The sequence below is a fragment of the Lepisosteus oculatus genome, chromosome 14 (assembly GCF_040954835.1).
Source record: "Lepisosteus oculatus isolate fLepOcu1 chromosome 14, fLepOcu1.hap2, whole genome shotgun sequence".
Taxonomy (NCBI): Eukaryota; Metazoa; Chordata; class Actinopteri; order Semionotiformes; family Lepisosteidae; genus Lepisosteus; species Lepisosteus oculatus.
In genome coordinates, this window is record NC_090709.1 from 44,581,745 (window position 1) to 44,605,300 (window position 23,556).

Genomic DNA, 23,556 nt, shown 5'->3' on the forward strand with positions numbered 1-23,556 from the left:
GTCAGGGAGCGGAAACAGACCTGGGCCCTCAGGCTTCCTCCCGAAGCCTGGTGGTAGGCGGGCCATCGGGCTGCCATGTACCAAAAGCACATGAGCCCCGAAAGCACGAAGGCATAAACTTAAATATGAAAACTAAAACAAGGCACACCACGAAATAATGCAAGTAATTTAAAAGGTTAACATGAGGAGGTTGGAGTGCCCTCTGGAGGAGAGGATGGTGACCGTAACAGACTGTGTGTGAGATACTAGAGAGTCTACGAGTACAGTGTCTGTGTGTGAGACTGTGACTTCAGAAAGCTGCAAGTTGTGTTCTTCTATTTTTTGGAGCTGTGGTCTCTACAGTTGCTGTGGTGTAAGAAAGTTGAATTCATTATAGCTATTCTGTTGATTTGTGCATCAGGAAACCATGTGTAACAGCTACATGATATTAGTAGACTGAGTAGCAATCTGTATCAGGTAAGAGATTTAAACACTAATGAGGCACATTACTCTGAATAGTGTGCTTTGAAGATGAGAGAAGAATATACAAAATATTAACAGCACAAAACAGATTCTCAGTAGTAATTCATTTTTAGTTTAAAGTATGTAATATCACTTCCATTTTACATCACAAATCATTATACTATTTTTTACATTACACAGTATTTTCTCTAGAAATATTAAACATATCAATAGTTTGTTGATAGCCTTTCCCGTCAGGATCTTAATGCTCAATTTATACACAGCACATTCCTTATGTACCAGTTAGATTTAATTTGTTCTGCTTATTCACTGTGTTGTGAAGTTGTTCTGAGAAATTCTGGTAAGTAATTATAAATTAAAGCCCTAGAAAAAATGGTAAGATATGATTACACACCCTTTAGTAATAGCAATTTTAAATTTGTGCTGATGTAACTTTTTATTTTAAATTGTAATTCTTATTTTTTGTTAATCTCCACCTGTGTTCAATTGTTGTGATTTTGATGATTTCAAAATAAATTAGCTGTTCCTCTTCATCTTATAGCACAGTCCCAGTCATCTTAAGGATTTGGAATGTTGTAGGAAAAAGTCTGCTAAGAGTTTAAATTTGTTAATTTTGTAGACTGGGTTTTGGAAAGAAGGAAGGTCTCTAGAGGAAATAATTAGAGGCTGGGATTATTTTTTACCTCTTTCTTTTTTAAAAGAGGGCAAGATGTCAAATGAAGAATTGTGAATCTCACTGAAGAGTCTGATTGGATATAGTTTCACTTTTGTCTGCCTGCTCAGCCTGCTTGGTTCCAGCCTGCTTCTACTGGGACAGTGCACCAGGTATCACAATATATGTATTTGGTTAAACTTATGAAAAAAACTTCAAATAGACCAAATGGTTCCTACCTGAGCAAAGCAGGGACACTTCCTGTCCAGCACCACAGTTGACTCTCTGTGGAGAACTGCAGTTCACCAGGTGAGACTCGTCCCCAGAGCATTGAATACCTGTCAGACACACATCACTGTCACTGTCCCATACAGAGAGTAGTTACAGACTTGTACTACAGAGCACTGAATACCTGTCAGACACACAGCACTGTCACTGTCAAATACAGAGAGGAGTTATAGACTTGTACTACAAATCACTGAATACCTGTCAGACACACAGCACTGTCACTGTCAAATACAGAGAGGAGTTATAGACTTGTACTACAGAGCACTGAATACCTGTCAGACACACAGCACTGTCACTGTCCCATACATAGAGGAGTTATAGACTTGTCCTACAGAGCACTGAATACCTGTCAGACACACAGCACTGTCACTGTCCCATACAGAGAGGAGTTATAGACTTGTCCTACAGAGCACTGAATACCTGTCAGACACACAGCACTGTCACTGCCCCATACAGAGAGGAGTTATAGACTTGTCCTACAGAGCACTGAATACCTGTCAGACACACAGCACTGTCGCCAGTCTCATACACAGAGTTCTGGTGTATTTGTACTAAAGAGCCACAGCCCAGCTGTCTGCAGACCACAGAGGCCTCTCTGTAGCCCCAGGAGTGCTGGATGAGTCTCGCCCAGGTCCTGTTGTAGTGAACTTCTACCAGGCCATCACAGTGACTCTCTCCTCCTGACAGCCGGACTCCACCGTCTACAGCTGACAGGGAGGAATCTATAAAAATTAATAATCATGTTAATTTTCAGTCACACATTAGTAAAATAAAACAAACTCACAGAGGGGTTATCAGAAATATTTTTTGTTTGTACAATTAACTTGATACACCACAGCTTATTATGTCACAACATACTGTAGTGTTTTAAAAATAGTCATCATAATTTTATGAATGGTCTTGCTTAAGAAGTTTGCTAGGAGATCAAATTCTAACATCACACTTACTCTCTCTCCTAATACTATAAATATATAAATATTCACTGGCTGACAACAGCTCTAGTTTCTAGGAGGGTTGTGACAGCAGTGGGTAGGTGAGCTCAGCCCACACGTGGGGAGATGGGGGTTGGTTACCGGCCAGCACCTCAACAGGTGACTAGGACATTAAACGAGCACAACCTGCAGTGTGGACATCTGTGGCAGAAAGGGCTGTGAATGAGGAATGTGAATGTGGACTGACTTGTGTGTTCAGTTACACAGGGTGGGTGGAGCTGGAATTAGCTCCAGGGCTCCTATAAAACAGCATGAAGAGGTGGGTAATGGAAGGAAAATAGAAAGCAGATAAGGATGGAATAAGTGGATGGATCTTGGGATTACAGTCGTGCTGGAGCTTTGCGGAGGTTAGGGCAGTTTGAAAAGTGAGGAATGTTTGGTGATTCTGGTAAGAAGGCTGCTTTTAATGGCATTCTGAACAGTAGGTCTACTGTGGCTGGCTTGGAGACCAAGACCATGTAAATGGATTTGGTTACTTCATGAGTAAGTGGGACAGATAAAGATTTGACATCTTACTGATCCGTTATTTAAAGCTGTATTAATTCTGAAAATGTAAATATGTATTGATTCTTACTAGAACAAATGACTCCAGCTTCCTGCCCATGAGAGCATGCAGCTCTGCCCCATGAAGAGAGAGCACACCAGGAGAGATGGGTCTCATTGCCGTGACACTCAAAAACATTAACCCCTCTTGATCCATTGTCCTGTCCAAACCAGGCTTGTCCTGGAACTGCTACAGCCTCCCTACAGCCCAGCTGCTGGCAGAGAACAGTGGCGTCTCTCAGGTCCCAGTACTGGTCACACACTGTCCTGTATTCACCGCGGTACTGCAGCTCCACCCAGCCAGAACAGGAGTCAGGGCCACCCACCAGCCTGTAGGCACTGTATTCTGCAGACAGGACAGGCGAGTCAGGAGCTGTACAATATTAACATCACTCTAGTCTTTATACAAAGGACTGAGGACTCAGGAGCTATACAGCATAAACACACTGTTATCTTTATAAAAAGACAGGGGAGTCAGGAGCTGTACAGTATGAACACAATGTCATAATGATTGATTTTACAGTGTGTTGATTGTAAAATAACTTCTCATAATTATACATACTTATTGAATATTTAAGTTCAATACACAAGAGTAATTAATTATCTTTCGCACTGTGACAAAGATGAATCAAGCAATGTGGAAATCACATGACCACAAGACCACTGCCTGCTGCAGCTCACTGACTGATCCAAAGATATTAGTCTGGGGCACAATATACAGTGCCCTGAGATACAACAGACAAGAAATTAAAAAAATCTAAAAAGTGACAAAATGTATTCTAAAGAGGAAGAACATGCTAAATAAAATAAAAATCAGAATTATTTGTCCTTACGTATTTGATTAAACCAGATGATGGTGCTGTAGAACAGACAATGTTATCAAAGATAAGTGGGCAAAGCTATAAGGAAGAGATGTAATTAGCTCACACTGCTCAGAGTGAGACATTGATGTGTTTAGCTGCAGATCAATTCAGACAGCAGTGCTCTCACCTGTACAGACCAGGCTGGTGTCATAGCTGAGGGAGCAGCTCAGAGTGAGATATTGAAGTGTTTATACAGCTGGGGATTAGTACAGACAACAGTGCTCTCACCTGTACACACCAGGCTGATGTCACTGCTGTGAGTGCAGCTCTGATGCTCCCTGGTTGAGGTGGGACAGTTGTGGATTCTGGTCTCATTTCCCTGACACTGGATCTCCTCTGTCCTGATCGGCCCCTGCCCCTCTCCGAAATGAGCCCCTCTCAGCAGCTGTGCTGGAAATCCACAGTCTAGTTCACGGCAAACGACCTCCGCGTCCTTCATCTCAAAGTCGGCCTCACAGATCGTACCCCAAGACGTCCCTCGCAGAACCTCGACTCTGCCAGAGCAGAGACTTCTGCCCCCTGCTAACCGCACTCCTGACATGTGACAAAGCAATAATACAAATTTTAACAGTATTACAGCACCTTAACAGTGTGCATAATTCAGTATATGAAAGTAAAATAAACTCTGAGAAATGACAATGTTTTGATGTTTTAAACATTTGCAACCTTTTAACATTTAAAAGAGCTTGAAATCGTCATTTGCATTCAATCTAAAAGTTTGAGAAGTATTTCAATTAGCTTGGTCACATCAGAAAATATCTCTTTTTCAAATTTAATATGAAGAGGGCAACAAAGCTGCAGGGAGGAGGTGCAGAAGGACATTCAGAGAGTTAGACTGAGGCCTTAAGAGAAAATAAAGGAGGACTGAGATCAAGACAGACAGCAGGAGCAGCTTCTGGAGTCTTAATGGCAGTTAGAGAAACTGAAGCCTCATGAACATTTATGAACCATTTAAACTACATCACCATAATTCCAGGTGGTGCTGTCTTCAGGAGTGTCCTGAAGAATATTTTTATATGTTCCACTTATGGAACATATAAAAATAGAAGGTACAGGACTGTCACAGCCTGGCACTACTGGAGCAACATTGTCTCACTTTGGCACTGACAGACACTCTGGACAAGACCAGGACTGTCACAGCCTGGCACTGCTGGAACAGGACTGTCTGACCTGGGCACTACACTCTGGACAAGACCAGGACTGTCACAGCCTGGCACTGCTGGAGCAGAACTGTCTGACCTCCGCAAATACAGACACTCTGGACAAGAACAGGTTGTGTTTCCAGCACCAGCTACACATACAAGGATCTAACAGTCATCTCCTGGCTACAGAGCATTGCAAGAACATGAAGAAACCTCAGTGACATAATGGCAGAGAGGTTAGACGTCCAGTCTTAAACAATAAATCTGAAATTATTATAATACTCTACTGAGCCCAACAGAACTGTTCTAATTCATTTTTATTTATATGCAATGTTGTGCTGACGGCTCATCTCTGAATTAAATCTGGGCTAGTCTGATCCAAGCCGAGAGTCATTAAACCAGAGGAGACCTGCTAAGACAGAATCAGCCCTGGGGCCAGTTAGCACTGTAGACAGACACACAGCCCACTGCAGCACTGAGCTCCACAATACTGAGCCCTCAACACCATTAAAACACACCTGAAACCAGATCCACTGACACCTGACACCAAAATACCATTGAAACACACCTGAAACTGACCAGATCCACTGACACCTGATACCTGACACCTGAATACCATTAAAATACACCTGATACTGACCAGATCCAGACAGCCGACACCAAAATACCATTAAAATACTCCTAAAACTACTGACCAGATCCACTGACACCTGACACCAAAATACCATTGAAACACACCTGAAACTGACCAGATCCACTGACACCTGACACCTGACACCTGAATACCATTAAAATCCACCTAATACTGACCAGATCCAGACAGCTGACACCAAAATACCATTAAAATACTCCTAGAACTACTGACCAGATCCACTGGCTCCTTTCACCAAAACACTATTAAAACACACCTGAAACTGACCAGATCCACTGACATCTGACAGCAAAACACATTCAAACACACCTGAAACTATAACCAAAACCACTGACACCCGATGCCAAAACACCATTAAAGCACACCTGAAACTGACCAGATACACTGACCCCTTGACCCAGTTGCTGGAGAAACAGGATGAGCTACAGGTTCAGAGAGATAGAGATATTTTTATCTGTCCAGCTGCAATAACACACAAATGCAGAAGACATTTCCTAAATTGAATACACAGGTGCCTGAACACTTGCACAATTAAGAGCGATAAATATTTAATAATCTAGAAATAATATTCACAACATATAACTCATTTACACTTATAATACTGTATAATTAATAGCATATGATATTTTACTCAACTATAATAGTCATTTATTATATTCACACTATTTATTGATAATCATAGATGGTAGTAATAAGAGGGAGCATTAACAGTGGCAAAAAAAGATTCGGTGAAAAGTGAGAAGGCATTGAAAATCACGTGGTTTTGTGGCCAGACTGCATTTTAACCAAATTACAAAAGTCACTACTCTGAAACCCATGACATACTGATCGAGAGTTCAGGATTCTATTTGTTCAGGTCAGATAGTCACATAGTTTATTGTCTTATGAGAGTCAATCTTGTGCTTCAGCCCATCTAGCAGGTGGACTGTAAAACTGTCTCCTCTCTGCTGACAGACAGCAGACAGGAGGAGTATGTCCTGCTACTGCTCTCAGACTGAGTCTCCTGTCTGTATTTCTACCTCTGAGCTTCACACAGGTAGAAAGAAACACAGTGACAGTGAGGAATGTTATCACAGCTCTCAGCAGGACAGGAGCAGTAAGAATGGGAAGACAGATTGATCATGATGATTGACTCTAGATCAGTGGAGGAGTTTTAATCTCAGTGCTGGAGACTGGAGAGAGTCTGTGTCTCCTACCTGAATACCTCACTCCAGCGTCGTCATTGTGAGCGAAATTATACTGTTTCACTTCAGTGTTTCCACAGTCTCTCAGCACAGACTCTGACCCTCTGCAGTTGAACCCGCTCAGCAAGACTGATCCAGTCCCGGGGCCAAAGTGAGCTCCTCCTGGTGCTGAAAAAGCAGATCCACAGACCAACTCTCTGCACACCACTGCAGCATCATCCAGATCCCAGTTAATACTAAGCACTGTCCCCCACTCTCCTTTATAGTGAATCTCCACTGTCCCCTCACAGGGACTGGCTCCATTCACCAGCATGACATCAGCACTACCTGTGGAGAGAGAGATAAGTACTTAATACCAGGTCTACAGGATATTCTGTATATTTATGGATATTCCAAATATAACACATAATTTAACGTTGTTTAACTTCTTTGATGATATTGGTAGCAGCACAGTGACTGGGGATGATAGACAGACAGATAGGTACTTTATTTATCCCATGTGGGAAATTCAAGTGCTACAGCAGCCAGGCACAATCAACACAGTACAGTGCAAATGTGGTAATACAGTAATATAATACAATAAATTTTAAACAATTGAATAATTAGAAACAACACAGAAAAAGCGTACACAAAACAGTATGAATTAACAGAACACAAGGAAGATGTAATACACAGTATAGATATCACACACTCCCAAGCACATTGCACAGAGTAGGTAACTATTGCATAGTTAATAATAGTTGTGAATTCCACTTCCAGGTATTGCACTTCTGTAAACCAGATGTAGACAGAACACCTGTAAAACAGAGCACCAGTTGTTACAGAGGAATCAGGTTTCAGGTGTACAAGTATGGTATCACAACAGGTCAGTGTTGCCCCTGTCCAGACATACTGTGGTTGGGTTGTAAAGTCTTACATGATCTTCTGCAATGCTCCCTGTCACACCGTGGTAGGATCAGCCTGTTGCTGAACATGCTCTTCATTCCAACAAGCATGTCATGGAGGGGGTGGGAGACATTGTCCACGATGGATATTAATTTGGACACCTTCTTGATGAGCTTGTTCAGCCGATTAGCATCTCCCACTCTAATCCCAGAGCCACAGCACACCACTGACACTCGCTATGACAGACTGGTAGAACATTAGAAGCATATCACTACACACATTGAAGGACCTGAGCCTCCTCAAAAAGTAAGGTTAGCTCTGACCCTTCCTGTAAATGGCCTCAGTATTGTTGGTCCATTCCAGTGTGTCATCAATGTGGATGCCCAGGTATTTGTATGAGTTAACCATCTCCACGGCACTCCCATGTACACAGACAGGAGTAGGTTGGGCCTTCTTCCTCTTGAAGTCCACCACCAACTCCTTGGTCTTAGCCATGTTGATCTGTCACACCACTCCACAAAGCTTTTGACCAGTCCTCTGTACTCTGTCTCCAGCCCACCCTCAATACATCCCAGAATTGTAAAGTCATCTGAGAACTTCTGCAGGTGGCATGACTTCAAGTCACTGTGTGTGAGATACTGGTGAGTCGGTTGGTCTTCTGTGGAAGGTGATGAGGCGTCGATTCCGGGAAAAGGACCATAGACAGGATTCAGGGAAGACACACAGGGTTTATTGGTGTTCACAGTGAAGTAGGGAAGTTTGTGCAGATGTGTGGGGAAAATCCAGGGAAGTTCAAGTGGAAGTCAGGAAGCAGTCCATTAGTCAGTTGCCGGGAGATCCATCAGGAGACGCAGACGAACAGGAACACAGACGAGAATCCAGGAAATTAGGGACTCTCTTATAAGGCTCAGTGGGTCAGGGAGCGGAAACAGACCTGGGCCCTCAGGCTTCCTCCCGAAGCCTGGTGGTAGGCGGGCCATCGGGCTGCCATGTACCAAAAGCACATGAGCCCCGAAAGCACGAAGGCATAAACTTAAATATGAAAACTAAAACAAGGCACACCACGAAATAATGCAAGTAATTTAAAAGGTTAACATGAGGAGGTTGGAGTGCCCTCTGGAGGAGAGGATGGTGACCGTAACAGACTGTGTGTGAGATACTAGAGAGTCTACGAGTACAGTGTCTGTGTGTGAGACTGTGACTTCAGAAAGCTGCAAGTTGTGATCTTCTATTTTTTGGAGCTGTGGTCTCTACAGTTGCTGTGGTGTAAGAAAGTTGAATTCATTATAGCTATTCTGTTGATTTGTGCATCAGGAAACCATGTGTAACAGCTACATGATATTAGTAGACTGAGTAGCAATCTGTATCAGGTAAGAGATTTAAACACTAATGAGGCACATTACTCTGAATAGTGTGCTTTGAAGATGAGAGAAGAATATACAAAATATTAACAGCACAAAACAGATTCTCAGTAGTAATTCATTTTTAGTTTAAAGTATGTAATGTCACTTCCATTTTACATCACAAATCATTATACTATTTTTTACATTACACAGTATTTTCTCTAGAAATATTAAACATATCAATAGTTTGTTGATAGCCTTTCCCGTCAGGATCTTAATGCTCAATTTATACACAGCACATTCCTTATGTACCAGTTAGATTTAATTTTTTCTGCTTATTCACTGTGTTGTGAAGTTGTTCTGAGAAATTCTGGTAAGTAATTATAAATTAAAGCCCTAGAAAAAATGGTAAGATATGATTACACACCCTTTAGTAATAGCAATTTTAAATTTGTGCTGATGTAACTTTTTATTTTAAATTGTAATTCTTATTTTTTGTTAATCTCCACCTGTGTTCAATTGTTGTGATTTTGATGATTTCAAAATAAATTAGCTGTTCCTCTTCATCTTATAGCACAGTCCCAGTCATCTTAAGGATTTGGAATGTTGTAGGAAAAAGTCTGCTAAGAGTTTAAATTTGTTAATTTTGTAGACTGGGTTTTGGAAAGAAGGAGGGTCTCTAGAGGAAATAATTAGAGGCTGGGATTATTTTTTACCTCTTTCTTTTTTAAAAGAGGACAAGATGTCAAATGAAGAATTGTGAATCTCACTGAAGAGTCTGATTGGATATAGTTTCACTTTTGTCTGCCTGCTCAGCCTGCTTGGTTCCAGCCTGCTTCTACTGGGACAGTGTGTAACGCTGCTCTGTAGAGGTGAAAAGGATCCGATGCAGATGCAGGAGTCGCAGGGAGGTAAGTAAACGTACCGAGCAAATCCAGGAGCTGAGCCGTAGTCCGAAGGCGAAGGTAAGTCGAGATCCGGTAAAGGCACTGGTGGCGAACAATCCAAAACGTGAGACAGAATCGTAGTCGAAAAGAGAGCTACAGGGTCAAATCCAAAACAGGCAATGATGGCAAACAATCCAAGGGGCGAGACGAGATCCGAAGTCCGAAGGCAAAAGGTGCAGGCAGAATTCCAGGAAGGCAAAAGAGGGGTAAGAACGCTAGGCTGAGCAACAAGTAGAGAACTCAATACCGAGCAACGGGAATCAGGTACGAATGGTATAAATAACCCGGCGTGCCGCACGGTAGAGCAATTGCAGGTGTGTTAACTCGTGCGGCGGCGCTTGTTAGAAGTAATCCGCTGCTGGTGCTGATTGGCTCGCTTACGTGTTGATCTCCGCTGGCTGGTGGTCGTGACAGTACCCCCCCCTTCACGGGCGGCTCCCGACGCCCGAGACGGCCGATTAGGATAGTCCCTGTGAAAGTCACTGATTAGTGTAGGGTCCAAAATATCCTTCTCTGGAACCCAAGATCTCTCCTCGGCACCAAAACCTTCCCAGTCGACTAAATACTGCAGGGTTCCGCGGTTCCATCTGGAGTCAATGATCTTGTGGACCGTATAAGCCGGGCGCCCCTGAATGCGACGAGGAGGTGGCGGGCGATGTTGGGGAGCCGCAAGGGGCGAGCGGTAAACAGGTTTCAGGAGGGAGACATGAAATGAGGGGTGGATTCTGAGGGTAGGGGGGAGAGCAAGACGGAAGGTAACCGGGGTGATCCGGGAACGAATCCGGAAGGGACCAATATATCTAGGCCCAAGCTTTTTGGAAGGCTGATGTATAGGTAGGTTCCGTGTAGATAACCAAACAAACTGTCCTTTCCGAAAACGAGGGGCTGGTCTGCGGTGTCGGTTGGCGAATTTGGCGTGGCGCTGGGTTGACTTAATAAGAGCTGTCCTCGCCATTTTCCAGGTCCTTCGCAGTTTGGCAATATATTGTTGCACGGACGGCACTGCCATGAGTGGAGGTGTGACAGGGATGAGAGTGGGCTGATAACCTAAAGAACAAAGGAAGGGAGAGAGACCTGTGGAGGAGGAGGTAAGAGAATTGTGGGCATATTCTGCCCAGGGAAGTAGTGATGACCAATCATCCTGTGAGCTGGAGGTGAAGGCTCTCAAAAAGGTCAGGAGGCTTTGATTGGTCCTTTCCACCTGACCATTGGCCTCAGGATGATAACCAGAAGTCAAAGATACATGAGTCCCTAGAGTTTGACAGAAAGCCTTCCAAAAGGCCGAGATAAATTGCGGTCCCCTGTCCGAGACAACGTCATCAGGCAAACCATGTATCCTAAAGACCTGTTGTACAAACAAAGATGCCATTTCCTGGGCTGTGGGCAATGCTGGGAGGGGGACAAAATGGGCTGCTTTGGAAAAACGATCGGAGACCACCATGATTACCGTATGACCCTGACTGTTAGGAAGGTCCGTAATGAAGTCAACAGCTATGTGGGACCAAGGGCGGTGTGGGATTGGAAGGGGGTGAAGGAGGCCAGCCTTCCTAGAGCGCGGAGTCTTGCTCCTGGCACAGACCGGGCAAGCCCGGACGTACTCTGCTGCATCAGATCGCATGGAAGGCCCCCAAAAGTCCCTGGTGAGGAGGTCCAGAGTGCGTCTGCATCCCGGGTGGCCGGCAAACCGGGAATCATGTCCCCACTGCAAAACCGCAGAACGTAAGTTGTTCGGGACGAAAAGCTTATCCGGGGGGCAGCACAGAGGAACTGTAGTTCCGTTGAGGGCACGCCTGACCTGATCTTCAATGGAGCAATGAATCGCTGCCACGATTCTATTAGGAGAGATGATTGGTTCAGGTGTGTCGTCCAGGTCTGGGGGGTCATGGAGCCGAGAGAGTGCATCAGCCCTCCCATTCTTCGAGCCAGGAGTGTAAGTGATAACAAAATTGAAACGAGAAAAGAAAAGTGACCAACGGGCCTGACGCGAGTTGAGGCGCTTGGCAGATTGAATATAGGACAGGTTCTTATGGTCCGTAATAATGACAAAGGGGTGCTGAGCCCCCTCCAGCCAGTGTCTCCATTCCTCGAGGGCCAGCTTGATAGCTAGGAGTTCCCGATTGCCCACATCATAGTTAACCTCAGCAGGAGAGAGCTTCTTGGAAAAGAAAGCACATGGATGAGGGAGGCGATCCTCTTCGAGGCGCTGGGAGAGGACTGCACCAACCCCATGGGCAGAGGCGTCAACTTCAACAATGAAAGGCCGGGAGGGATCCGGATGCCGTAGGAGAGGAGCGGAGCTGAAGAGACGTTTCAAGCGCAGGAATGCCTGGTTAGCCTCCGGATTCCATTTACCCCGACTAGGACGGTTGCGGGTCAGAGCCGTAATGGGCGCCACCACGGAGCTAAAGTTCCGGATGAATCGCCTGTAGAAGTTGGCAAAAACTAGAAAGCGTTGGATTTGCTTCAAATTACGTGGCACAGGCCAATCATTGATAGCTGCCACCTTGGCTGAGTCCATCTCGACTCCAAGAGGAGAAATAATGTAGCCCAGAAAGTGAATCTTAGAAGCATGAAAAATGCATTTCTCAAGCTTGGCGTAGAGCTGGTTGTCCATGAGTCTGGACAAGACCTCCTGGACGTGATGGACATGTTCCTGAGGGTCGGTGGAAAAAATGAGGATGTCATCCAAGTATACCAAGACAAATTTTCCAATAATGTCCCTGAAGATGTCATTTATGAAGGATTGGAAGACTGCCGGGGCATTAGCGAGTCCAAAAGGCATCACCTGATATTCATAGTGGCCGTGCGTGGTCATAAAGGCTGTCTTCCACTCATCCCCTTCACGGATCCTGATTAAATTATAAGCCCCTCGTAGATCTAGTTTTGAGAAAATGGAGGCTCCACGTAGGGACTCCAGAGCGACTGGGATTAAAGGCAAGGGGTAGGGATGTTTGACTGTAATGGAGTTCAGGCCTCTGTAATCAATACACGGCCTCAAGGAGCCGTCCTTCTTCCCTATGAAGAAGAACCCAGCACAGGCTGGGGACGAGGAGGGACGAATAAAACCAGAATTCAGGGCCTCCTTGATATAATCCTGCAGGGCTTCATTCTCCGTCTGAGTGAGCGGGTAGATCCGTCCTTTGGGTGGGAGTGCTCCTGGAAGCAAATCTATTGCACAGTCATAGGTGCGGTGAGGGGGGAGCGATAGAGCTTTCTGTTTGTCAAAGGCTTGCTTCAAATGTGCATATTGAGGGGGAATAATAGAGTGTTCTTCCAAGAGGTTTACTGAAGCAGCAACCTTGAGTGGAGGACGACAACAGTTGTCACGACAGGCCTGGCTCCAGGCAATGATCTCATTCTTGGCCCAGGAGATGTGGGGATCATGCTTTTTGAGCCAGGGAAGGCCCAGGATCACAGGGTAAGCAGGGGAGTCCAGGAGAAGGAGTGAAATGTCCTCCACATGAGTGGCACCAACAGGTGACCCATCCAACGTTTGAATGCAGATAGGGGGTGAAAGCGGAGCAAGAGGAATATCCCACTTCTTAGCAAAAGAGGCATCCATAAAATTCCCAGCTGCCCCTGAATCCACCAAAACCGAAAGGGGAAGGTGCGTGTCCATCCAGGAAATCTCAGCTGGGAATAAAGGCCCTGAAGAGGATTGTGAAAAAACAGCACTACTGACACTAACAGTAGGCAGTGGGGGAGCTCGAGGTGGATGTGGGGGTCTCAAAGGACAAGTAGCGAGCAGGTGACCCGACGCAGAGCAGTACAGACACAGCCCCTCCTGACGGCGCCTTTCCTTTTCCTCCAAGGACAGGGGTGCATGTGGCAGGGTGGGCGCCACGAGTCTGCTTCCTGGGTGTCTCTCCGCTCTCCGCAGCCAAATGCGAGTGTCCAATTCAACTACCGCAGCGATAGCCGCCTCTAGAGACCAGGTTGGTAAGGACATGAGCACCAGGTGGTCCTTTAGATCCTCCGAGAGACCCTTAGCGAAGAGGCAAACCAAAGCTTCCGGGTTCCAGGCAGACTCCGTGGCGAGGGCTTGGAATTCAGCCACATAATCTTGCAGTGGTCTGTCGCCCTGGCGAAGAGAGGAAAGCCGAAGGCAAGTCAAATCCGGGTTGCTTTGAGAAAAACGCGCCTGGAGACGGTCAGCAAAAAGCTGAAAGTCAGAGAACAGCTGCTCTCCTCTAGCAAGCAATACTGCAGCCCAATCCAATGCTTTGCCTGTGAGCAAGGAAAGTGCGAATCCGATCCTCTGTCGAGAAATATAAAAACGCTCAGGCTGCAGCTGAAAAGCCAGGGAGCACTGGGCAATAAAGCCCCTGCAGCCTGCAGGATTGCCGTCATACTTCTCCGGGAGAACAAATGGTAAAGTTGAGGGAGTGGTGGGCGGGGCCGCGTTGTAGGAATCGGTGCGGGAGCTGGCGAAACAGGGGAAGAAAAAAGCCAGGCGACTTGGTTAGTGAGCAGTTGGAGAGAAGATTGAAGCTGGGCGATGGTCTGGGATTGCTGCGGGAGAAGGGAACGAAGGGTCTGTGCGTCTGCGGGATCCATAATCAGGCTCGGTATTCTGTAACGATGCTCTGTAGAGGTGAAAAGGATCCGATGCAGATGCAGGAGTCGCAGGGAGGTAAGTAAACGTACCGAGCAAATCCAGGAGCTGAGCCGTAGTCCGAAGGCGAAGGTAAGTCGAGATCCGGTAAAGGCACTGGTGGCGAACAATCCAAAACATGAGACAGAATCGTAGTCGAAAAGAGAGCTACAGGGTCAAATCCAAAACAGGCAATGAAAGCAAACAATCCAAAGGGCGAGATCCGAAGTCCGAAGGCAAAAGGTGCAGGCAGAATTCCAGGAAGGCAAAAGAGGGGTGAGAACGCTAGGCTGAGCAACAAGAAGAGAACTCAATACCGAGCAACAGGAATCAGGTACGAATGGTATAAATAACCCGGCGTGCCGCACGGTAGAGCAATTGCAGGTGTGTTAACTCGTGCGGCGGCGCTTGTTAGAAGTAATCCGCTGCTGGTGCTCATTGGCTCGCTTACGTGTTGATCTCCACTGGCTGGTGGTCGTGACAATTCCTCCCTTATGGTAGTGTATGCAGAGAAACCCATGTATATAAACCCATAGGGTAAAATGCAATGGACTTCCCGAGTTAAAACACAGCCGCGTACTAAGTTAGTATGGTACATTCTGGAGATCATCTCCCGCTCCAAGTTCAATTGCAGCAAAAAACATGTGGAACAAAGTTGGAGCTCAGCTCAACTTGTGCTTAATCCGGTTCCAAGGGCTCGGCATTGTTGTACTAATTAGCCCGAACTGGAGAGGACTGTACATCAGAACACTTCAGATTAGTAGAATAATATGTAGGCCACATTAATATACAATTACTTTTCTGTTTCTCATTTATATTCAAACTAAATTTCCTGACAAATCAGTTAGTTTTTAATTTAAGAATTGCATTTAGTCTACAATTCACCTGATGAGGCTACATAGTTATTAATGAGATACCCAATTATAATTAGTCATGAAACAAATGAGAACAGCAGCTGTGCATTTGAAATTAAACACTACTGTATTATTGCAGAATTAATTTTGTTTAACACTCCAGATGAATAATCAGACATCATTACAGCTAAATCGTTACAAAAGACACCGACTAATAATCAGTAAAGTTAAGTTTTATTTTTAACAGAACTGAAAATTAAACTTATAAAAATACTTGAGCAAAAAAAACCAACACAACAATTGTTCCTCTGACCTTCTAAGCATTTTTTTTAAGGCAATACATTTCTTTAGCAGGGTGTGCCTTGTGCTTACTTTTCAGAACTTTGATTTTCTCTCTCTCTCCTGTGTCAGTTCAGATTAAGCTCTTTAATCAGTTCCAACATCTTCCTTTCAAAGTGGGGAAGTGCTTGCTGGCATGTTGTTTTGCCAAGTCGTGCCTATCCTTTATGACGGTATCTTCTGACACCTGCGCACAATCCAACAACATTACAAGACCAGCACTATAAAAGGGGTCATAAAAACACAAGAAGCCACATTGAAAGAGCTTTCAGAATTGTAAAACAACGCTTTGCTTGTCTGTCATTTGGTTTGCATACCAGTCCATCAAGAGCTAGCACAACCCTGGCTGTTTCAACACAGTCATTGGATCACAGCCACAGGACAGAAAAGGGACTGTAAACCATCATAAATCACTTAAGATGCTGAGTTTTTTCCTTTAACATACTTGGGTGCCACCTATTTCCTCCTCATCCCTGCTTTCCTCCAATAACCACAAATACGGAGACCCATCACTAAAATATTTAACAAATCTATCCAGTTGACTCCTCGATTTTATAGAACACATTAAAGCCTCACGCTACATTTATATAAATAATAGCTTAAGTTCTGTTCTCTTCACTTCCAATGAATGGAGAAAATTTAAAAGAATAGTAGTCTGTCATTAAGTGAAGGGAGAATGTGTGATCCTAGCTGCAGAATAATTTTAGTTTCAGTGGTCTTTCTGATGTATGAGTTTGGAAAACCGTGCTCAGTACCATCGAGGTGTAAGAGGGTCAAGGATGAGCAGGAAACTTTGTTAATAAGGAGATGGACACCGCCCAACATGGGGCTTAAACCCACACCCCTGAGCTAAAGATACGCATTCTCTACTGACTGAGCTAGCCGGGCACCAGTGGTCGCAAAGACGGTTTTCCAAACTCATACATCAGAAAGACCACCGAAACTAAAATTATTCTGCAGCTAGGATCACACATTCTCCCTTCCCTTAACGACAGACTACTGTTCTTTTCAAATTTTCTCCATTCATTGGAAGTTTCATTTCATACCTCTCTGCACCAATTCTGACTTCACACCTCTTGATTGGCCTCTCTTTCTGTCCCCTGCTCCCGCCTCTCACTCCTCCTCCCTCCCAACCTTTGTTCTCCCGCTACTTTACCTTTGCCTACTGCCCTGTCTCTCTCACGTTGTGGCCGAATCGTTGTGTTCTCTTTCTTCTTTTTTTTCAGCATGGAATAAACCTTTTACTTGTTCCTTTGCAGCCTACGCATGCTGGCGCAGCTACCCACCTGAACTAAGACAATTAAACTGTCTGGTGATATTGCTGCACGGGGCGCAAGATCACAATAGAACACGTTATTGTAAAAAATGTTAACATTCGTGAATGAGTTTTTTTTTTAATTATACCAAATGTCCGTTAAATAATGAATGATGTTTTTCAGACCATAAACACTATTATATGAAAAAAAACATTTACTATATATCCATTTAACTTGTTTTTTTTAAAAAAACATTACAATACGGTAGATGAAAATTGTTGTTCAGCGCTCTTGTATTAAATATACTCTACCAGCCTTTTAACTCATGTGTCAGAAATAAAGTGTATAAAATTCGCTAAATCAAACAAAACACAAACGCTACGAAAAAGAAAAAAAAATGTGTTTATCCTGCAATTTTATCTCGTTGAAACGTTTTTTTTTCTCTGTGGCACTAACGGGCTAACGGTTAGGATTCCTGGTTTCCTGATTACATAGAAATGTGTCTCTCTTCCCTTACGATGTCCAAATGATCAGTTCAGTGTAGAAAAGAGCAGCGTAAAACCCCGTCAGGCGTGCAAAACGTAAAAATGAAAGAGATCGCTTTGTTTCTGCCCGCTTTCTCACTGAAGCCCTTTGGTGTGTTAATAGAAGGTTATAACCGCTACACCGTGCGATGTGGGGAGGGGTGATTTACAAGCAGAGTTGACCTTTGAGAAAGGACTCGTCTCGGGAATATATTTCCACATTTTGAAGAGAATTTCTCCATTTCTGTAGCCTGATTTCCACTATTGCTAGAGAGCTGTAAAATCTGGAATAACTTATCCAGCTCTGGGAACAGTGTGTAGATGACAGGTTTGTGACTTTCTCATGAGCACGGTATATGAATCCATCAGATTAAAGACACTGTGAGCATTTGAATAAAATTTAGGATAGTCTGTCCCAGCTCGCCGCGATGGTATAGTGGTCAGTACTTTGTGCTGTGACCGCACTACCCGCGCTTTGAATCCGGGTGACAGCAGCCCAAGACAAGAGAGTTTCCTTCGTCTATGTTATTTCAGTGAAGGGGGGGCATGCGTGTACAGCGAGCGATCATCGAGTTGATGTGTTGCCCCATATAAGCAATGTGAACCAACACTGCTTTACAAAGGAGCACCGTCTGATCTTATAGTTGATAATCTGGAGACCAGACCGACCTCTTCTCTGACGAGAAGAAAAGGTCAGGAGCCGCAGTATTTAATGTAAATAAGAGATTTCATTTTTTTCTGTGGCGCAGCTAGTGCCAAACACTTAATCTCGGGGTTGTGAATTCGAGCTCCACGCTGGTAAGAAATCATATAGGTTATGATAAATTTACTTTTTTAAATAAAAAGTAATATTATAAAACTTTCTCGATACCAGTTTGCAGGTGACATGTTCTTTATAAAAATAATCTTTAGTATGGGATCAATAACCGCGCCGGAACAAATATCGGAAAGAATCGCCTGTCACTAAGGTATTTAAGTAAAGTAGAGATATAATCAGAAAACCTACATTTTAGTTGTTAGTTACTTTGTATGTGCTTTAGCGTTTTCTTTTATATACCGAAAAAAAGGTTCAAGGCGTTCTAGTCGCTGTACTCCTCGTAGATAATCTCAACGAAATCACAATACAGTACAGGACACGCAGTGAGGAGCACACGCAACGAGTAGTCTTGAACATGCCAAGCGTAAAGGCACACTGCACATCTGCGAAACATCACCTCCTAGTTTAGTTACAGTGAGATTATAGACTGGAAGCTAGGAAGTCTCAGATCACTTATTTATTAAATGTTCAAGCAAACCCAAATACCTTTGCAAGAGACAATTCAGAATCCCAGTCAAATCCAGTATGATTGCTGGATCCCTCGAATTCGACAATATCACAGATCTGCAGTCCACGTTGTGCAAGACATACCGCACAGAGCATTTCTAAGACAGGAAATACATTTTAGAAGATTGTAGGTTTGACTCCTCCCTGGCTTGTTAAGCTTTTAAACTACACTTCTCAGCGTACACAACCCTTCTATCGACTGGATGAGTCTCCCGTTACGTCTCCAATTCTTTCTGCACATTCTGCTTGTTTCACCACCGTTACTGTTGGACCACAGCCACAGAATGGAGGAGAGATACGGTTCCGATAAACTGTCTTAAATAATCATGTTGAAAAAGGTGACAACGTTTTTTTTTCTTTAACATAACCTTACATTTGCCTGTTCAGTTCAAGTTATTTTCTGTACCTGCAAATTCCCCAATTTTTCTGCTGTCTCCTGAGAAAGACATGTGTCAAATCACAATCTATTCAGTTAACACCCAGATGTAACAGAACACATTTAAGACTTATGCCGCCTTTAAATATGTATTTCCTTCATTTCAGTTTTCTTACCTCCCCAAGATACCTGAAAGTTCACTATCCCATATTAAGGACTGTACATGCATTACCGGTAATACAGCTACTAATAAAGATATACATTAATCTAAATTATTAATAAATTACACTTTTATTAATAAAGACATGTATTCATCAAATTCATTGTGAATAGTTGTGGTGTCTAGAAAACAATTTTAGCTACAGTAAATATTTCAAGCGAGTGGTGCGTATGTTCGTTACCTTGTGACTATATTATTTCCACTACATTCAGAACAGTTCAAATGCGATCGACTGTTCCTCTACTGAGCTACATAAACCCTGTGAAGAGGTGGTTTAAGTTAGTCTCCTACATCGGTTACATCTAATGGGCAGCATATGTTATTTTAGGTTTGTTGCAATTGAGAACAGGTTTAGTATGGAGCTGCTGACAAATTTCAGCAGCCACGTTCGTTGCAATGACCCGTTGTAGTGTCATTGCCAATCAGCTGCAAGAAAAAAAAACATCATTTGTGCCTTTATTTAAAAAAAAAGAAAAACAGAGTAGTAGTTTATGTGGTAATTTCAGGTACAATGTAAGAACTTAAGTTAACTAGTCCCACAGTAATGCGTGGGGTCCTATCAATAGAAAAAAAATACTTGTAACCCAAAAACACAACCACCACGATGCGAGAAGCCTTCCGGGAACCTAGGTAAATCACTGTAGTAGTCTAACGACTACAGAAAATAAAATAAAAAAAATACTTAAAGGAACAACTTCAAAACAAAAAGAACATTAAAAACAAATCTGGGAAACAACAAAAACAGAATCTAATGCGAGAGCTTTTTCAAGTCTTTGGTACCCCATCATGCTCCCTTAGTCCCAGTAGACCTCTCATCTAAGAAGATATCTCTCATCTATCTGTGTAGAGATCAGCTGGGGGTCCACAGCTGATGGGAATTTAAGTAGTGACCTGCGTCAGCTGCAAAGGAAAAAGTATAGGTTTATTCCATGCTGAAAGGAGAAGGAAACACAACATGGAACCTTCTTCGGGTGTGACGTGGAATAAACCTTTACCTGTTCCTTTGATGTTAATTTATAATAATAATAATAATAATAATAAACTTTATTTTATATAGCGCCTTTAAAGGTGGCTTCTCAAAGCGCTTTACAGGATGACAATAACAATAAATAAGAAGACTACAACAATAAATAAGAAAATTTCACAAGACAGGACACAATTATAATTACAACAATACAACAATAACAATAGAGGAGACCGTGGAAGATGGTATTAAGAAGAGCAGAGGGGTGAAGAATGGAACCAGTTAAGTAAAGGCTTTTCTGAAAAGGAGGGTTTTGAGTCTGGATTTGAAGGAGTTTAGAGAAAGTGACTCTCTAATATCCTTGGGCAAGGAGTTCCAGAGCTTGGGGGCATAGCAGGAGAAGGCCCTGTCGCCCATACAATGTAGACGGGCTTGGGGGACAGTAAGGAGGGCAGAATTTGAAGAGCGGAGGTTGCGAGGTGGGGAGTAGGGCGATAAAAGTTCAGACAGGTATTGAGGTGCCAAGCCATGTAAAGCCTTGTAGGTGAGCATGAGGATTTTAAAGTCTACGCGGAATTTGACCGGAAGCCAGTGCAAGGACTCCAGGATAGGAGTAATGTGAACACTTGCACTAGATCTGGTCAGGATTCTGGCTGCTGAATTTTGGACATACTGCAGCTTGTTCAGAGTAGATTTAGATACCCCAGGGAGCAGAGCATTGCAGTAGTCAATTCGAGAGAATACAAATATGTTGATCAGCTTTTCAGCCACAGTTAATGATAGCATAGGGCGTAGTCTTGCGATATTTCTAAGGTGAAAAAAAGATGTTTTGACAGTATGCTGTACATGTGGGTCGAATGTTAAGCCAGAATCGAATATAACCCCAAGGTTTTTCAATTTTGATTGGAGCTCAAGTACAGAGCCATCTACAGACAGGGTTACAGGACTGGCTTTACGAAGTTGATGGGGGGTACCAATAAGCATGACTTCAGTCTTGTCACAGTTAAGATGAAGGAAGTTTTGAGTCATCCAAATTTTTATGTCAGAGATGCAATTAGATAGAATAGAGACAGCCACATCAGTGTCGGGTTTGGTATGGATGTATATTTGAGTATCGTCAGCGTAAAAATGAAAGCTGAGGCCATGTGATCTTAAAAGCTGACCAAGTGGGAACATGTAAATGCTGAAGAGCAAGGGGCCCAGTATTGAGCCCTGAGGGACACCAGACTTGACAAGACCAATTTCAGACCTGTACCCATTGAGAGAGACAAAGTGACAGTGATCAGTGAGGTAAGACTTAAACCATTTGAGGGCAGTGTCAGAGACTCCAAACACAGTCTCGAGACGAGAAAGCAAGATGTTATGGTCAACAGTGTCAAAGGCAGCACTGAGATCAAGAAGTATGAGTATGGAAAGAGAACCAGAATCAGAAGCTATTAGGAGATCGTTGGTGACTTTGACTAGGGCGGTTTCTGTGCTGTGAAGTTGACGGAAGCCAGATTGTAGGGGTTCGAAAAGGTTGTTTGTCATGAGGTGGTTATGTAACTGAAGTGTGACAGCACGTTCTAGAATTTTAGAGAGAAAGGGTAAGTTGGAGATGGGGCGAAAGTTGTTAAGATTGTCGAGAGCCATGTTAGGCTTCTTTGGCACTGGGGTAATAGCAGCAGTTTTGAGGACCGTTGGTACAATGCCGGTGCTCAAGGATTCATGTATTATATTGAGGACAATGGGACAGAGAGAAGAGAAACAGGACTGGAATAAAGTGGTGGGAATGGGATCTAAAATAGATGTGGTGGGTTTCATGCGCGTAACTAGTTTGTTTAGGGATGCTGAGCCAAGAAGAGAGAAGCTGGAGAGACGGGAACCAGAGAAGTTGGATGAGGAGGGAGGAGGTGTGGAAATTATATCCGTAGTGGAGAGAATGTGATGCCGGATGTTGTCAATCTTAGAACTAAAGAAATCTAAGAATGTGTTGCAAAGTTGTGATGAGGCAAGTAATGTGGTGGGGCAGTTTGGCTTGAGCAGTCTGTTGATGGTGGAGAAAAGATGTCTGGGATTGTTTTGGTGATTTTCAATGATGTGAGAGAAGTAGGTGGATCTAGCAGACTCTATAGTAACCTTATAATCAGATAAGTAATCTCTCCAGGCCTGATAATGTACATTTAGGCCGGAAAGACGCCACCTACGCTCAAGTTTGCGAGAGGCTGCCTTCATGAAACGCAGATGGTCATTGTACCAGGGGGCAGGGCGAGAGAAGGAGATGGTTCGAGTTTTTAAAGGAGCAAAGATGTCGAGGGTAGATAAAAGAGCATTGTCAAGTAACTGTATTTTGTCCTCTAGAGGGTCGGAGGAAGAGAAACAGGATAAACAGAAACAGGATAAGGAGGACAGAACAGAATTTAGACCAGATTTCCAGCAAATACCTAACAGGCTACAATCCCGTTAGATAAAGTGTTAAGGACGACCTATAAGTAGCAGTATCTAAAGTGGACAGTTGCTTTCAGTAGCTAAAGACAGGACACGCTGCTCCAGGTGAGGCTCGAACTCACAACCTCGGCATGACTCCGCTGTGCACTGCTGTATAAGTACCGCGCACTGACCAATTGCGCCACTGGAGCCGCGGAGACTGCTTTCCCTTCACACACTGACGTTGCACAAACACAGGGTGAAAACGATTTCGGCACGTTTTCCGTCTCTCCGTGGGAGAAAGGGACAGCAAAAGAGCGAGGAAACTACAAGGGAAGAAAATGAAAAAATAGTGCTCACTGCAAAAGAGGGAGGAGAGAGATGGTCAGACACGTAAATCAGCCCGGCGGATTTACACTACAAATTTGTCATTTGTAGTGACATTTATGAGTCTTCATGTGTCTGAAACTGTCCAGTTTGTATTTTCGTTTCAAAAATCCAGTAAACTTGAATAAGACAAGAAGGCACACACTGCACATCTGCGGAACATCACGTCCGATGTTTACAGTGACATCAGAGATTGAAAGCGAAGTCGTTTTTTATTAAAAGTTCAAGGAAACCTGAATATGTTTGCTAGACGTATTTCAGAATCACAGTGAAATGTAGTACGATTGCTGCACAGATCTGCAGTCTGCAATTAGAATACGGTTTGTGCGTTTTCTAAAACTGCAGAGATACGTTTCGGA

The 23,556-nt window shown here is 43.7% G+C and overlaps 1 non-coding gene across 1 annotated transcript; it reads right to left on the reverse strand.

The window, feature by feature from the left end:
- Positions 1–22,928: 22,928 nt before the first annotated feature.
- Positions 22,929–23,022, reverse strand: trnai-uau (transfer RNA isoleucine (anticodon UAU)). Its single transcript has 2 exons — positions 22,985–23,022; positions 22,929–22,964 (listed from the first exon to the last, which is right to left on the reverse strand). It is a non-coding gene; the product is annotated as a tRNA-Ile (tRNA).
- Positions 23,023–23,556: the final 534 nt, after the last annotated feature.